We start from the raw sequence: 3,675 nt of genomic DNA on the forward strand, positions 1-3,675 counted from the left end.
ATTTTTAATAACAAGAATGAATTGGGAGGACATTATGTTAAGTAAAATAAACCAAGCACAGAAAGACAAGTACTACATGATGGTACTCACAAGTGCAATCTAACATACCTGATCTCATAAAAGTTTTTAAAATGGTGGTTACTAGAAGGTGGGGAAAAAAAGTACAGGGAAGGGAGAGATGGGAAAATATTTTTATGTATTTGGTACAGGGTCTCACTACACAGCTCGAACTTGTAGTGATCCTGTTTACAACCCCCCCCCCCAGTGCTGGGATTACAGGCATGCACCACCATACCGGGTCTAGGTGGCTCAGTGCACCTTGTAGTGGGGCTGGCACAACATGTGGTGCTAGAGATTGATTCCCAGTCCCTGCCCTTGCCTAAGCAGGCACTTATTCTACTGAGTTATCTCACTGGCTCTGAGATGTGAAAATATTGATCAAAAGTTACTGCATTGTAGCTCTACTGGGGAAGTAAGTTCTCATGTACTCTTTATTGAACAGCAGAGTGACTGTAGACAACAGCAATATATTGGGAATTTTAAGTTAGAAAAAATTGGGCCAGCAAGATAGCTAGGGGGACTAAAGTGCCTGCTTAGGCAAACACAGCGACTGCAGTTTGATCCCCAGCACCAATTGCCTCACCAGCCCTGCCCCCAGCGAAGCCTGGGTCAGCCACAGAGTTCTGGCATAGTGGTGAACACCTGCAATCCCAGCACTAAAGAGGCTGAAAACAGGAGAATCACTATGAGCCTCAGTTGTGTAATGAGACCCTATAATAACCAAATACATTTTAAAAAGTTTTTTGAAAGGTTTCACCATGGTTTCCAATTATGACATACATATATGTATTGGAATGTCACTTACTAAATGCATTTTTATCTACCTGTGGATCAGTTTAAGTTTAAAAGCCATCTTAGCATGTGTGCAATTAAATTTTGCTAAATATAGCTTGTTATAACAATGACTTTTCATGACATAAAAGATTAGACAGTATTTGGGATATCTGTATATTAGACTGGAAATAAAACTTCTTTTATAACTGCCCTCAGGGAGGGTACAGAGTGAGACGAAATGATTAAACACATCAAAGCCAGGAAATAGAATTTGTAAAGTTTGACTTGATACAGTACAATCAAATTAGAGGGAAATTCACACTAATTCTATGAAACATTGTCAGCATCAGTTAGTGCTCCCCTATTTCCTTTAGCTTTTACTTTGCCAGATGGCAATTGTGTCTACAGGAAGCTCTTTGGGGGTACTCCCATCTATTCCCACTTCTGCCAATAACTTGCTTCATTACTTTGACAATTTCACATTTTTATTACTGCATCTTGATTTCCTAATGTGTAAAAAACGAGGAAGATGAGGTAATATTTTCAACTTCTTATTAGAAATCTGATTCAACTGCCTTTTCCCCCAGGAGTTAGAAACAATGTATTCCTTGTGAGGAGCAAAATTTTTACAGGAAGCAAAGGTTCTTTTATAAAATAAAGGTACTGAAAATAAAATCAAAGAAGTGGTTAAAAGCTACATATCCTTGGGGATGTCTAAATGAGGCCTGATGATAGGCTTAGAGGAAAATTAGGTGCTGTAGGATTATATTTACTTCTCAGGAAGCAGCAGGAACTGGTAGGCATATAACAAATACCAGCTAACAACTGTTATTAATGAAGATTTAGCTGCAAGTTTTCATATTTCATTATAAAGGAAAGGTTAAAGCTTAATAAGACACCATGCCTGTGGAATTACCTAACAGAATTCATCAGTCTGACATTATCGGTGTATAGAAATATCTCACAATATTGTGATACAGGACTGAAGCCACCTCCACAGGTTTACTCTTTTCTATGCCAATGTCTTTGATCCTATGTTATCCCCATAGCAAAACTACAGAGTGATACATAGAGCTAGTTTAGATTTTCCAAAGCCAATGTTCTTTGTTTAAATTAATATGCCTCAGGGCCAGGGAGATGGCTCAGTGGAATAAGTGCTTCCCTGGCAAGTGCAAGGGCCTGAATTCATTCCCTGGGTCCACCAAAAAAAAATAATAATCAATGTGCCTCATATACTTTTAAATGAGAGTCAAATGAATCACATTAATTACTAGTTTTTGAAAGACTTGCAAAGATGTTATTGTAGTTGATAATACACATATATACACACACTTTACCTAAGTTCTTTGTTGTAGTAAGTAAATCTTTGGGCATTGGTGTTCTGATCCATATCACTTCATCTTGCCTGTAATCTAGAAATTCTTTGCATCTTCTGGCAAAGGAAAAGGGAATATAACATGAATAGTGAAGAAAGGAGGGATTTTGAATGCAAGTACCAATCATGGGCCAAAATCAGCTGGAAGAGCAGTGGTTGTAGTTTTGTCCCCAGAACCTTATTTGTTCTTTCTTCTCAGGGACACAGAACTATAAAAACTAATGATGCTCCAAAAGGCTGTTCAGAAAAGGTGATGGGCTTGGTGCAAGACTTACATTATGCAGATCCTAAAAATGTTTCACCTCGATGTCTGATGATAGAAACATGATAGACTGAAGGCCCCAGCCATTTTCCTTCTGAATCTATCACTGTGGACATGAAAAACCTTGCTGTCCATAAGCTTTATGAGGGCCAGGGAGATGGCTCAGTAGAATAAGTGCTTGCCTGGCAAGCACAAGGGACTGAGTTCAATCCCCAGTTCCACCAAAACAACAACAACGAAAAACAACTGTGCATAAGCTTCACGAAGCTTATCATAGTGTGGTGAAAGCTCTCGTGCTGATCTACTGTGGTGGGAGCTGTGACTTGCACAGTGAGATACTGACTTTAGGGCTCCACACTGAATTGGCTGAAACACCTTTCAGCAAGTCCTTTAGTCCAAGTCCCTTTCTACCCAATCGTCTCTTTCCCTCTCTGATTCCATAGGTATCAGACTTAGAGTTTCAAGGCTCTCTTCATCTCTTACTCTCCTGCTAAATAAATCCACTGCATATTCCATCTTCTATTTGAGTCTGCAGACCCAAAATAATGCACCAGTAAAGATTATGGAACAGTGAACAATTTCAAAGTCAGCTTTTCCAGAAGAACACAAGATATCATATCACAGACCTGCATGGGCACCTATATGTATGGCATTGCAATTTGTCATAGCTAAAATTTGAAAACAACCTAAATGCCCATCAACTGAGGCATGGATAAAAAAGATGTGGTATCTTTATACAATGGAGTATTTCTGAGCTATAACGAAGTTAAATTTGAGGCTTTTATAAGTAAGTGAATGCAGAGACCATACTCACAAGCAAAATAAATCAGACCCACATGTGTACACATCGTATTATCTCCTTAGTGTAAGACTCTGAAATAGTAAATAAAATTCTAAAGCTACAATAGATATGACAAAAGGAAAATAAACTGCTTAAAGAGGGGCTGGGGAGATAGCTCAGTGGCTTAACTGCCTGGCTGGCAAGTGCAAGGTCCTAAATTCAACCCTTGGTTTCAAAAAATAAAATAAATAAACTTTAAATAAAAGAAACTGCTTAATGAGAAGGAACAACTGGGAGAAGGAAAAGGAGAAAAGAAAGAGAAAAAGAATACACACACACACACACACACTTTAAATAAAAGAAACTGCTTAATGAGAAGGAACAACTGGGAGAAGGAAAAGGAGAAAAGAAAGAGAAAAAGAA

This window comes from Octodon degus, unplaced genomic scaffold (genome assembly GCF_000260255.1).
Source record: "Octodon degus isolate 3935 unplaced genomic scaffold, OctDeg1.0 scaffold00242, whole genome shotgun sequence".
Lineage (NCBI taxonomy): Eukaryota > Metazoa > Chordata > Mammalia > Rodentia > Octodontidae > Octodon > Octodon degus.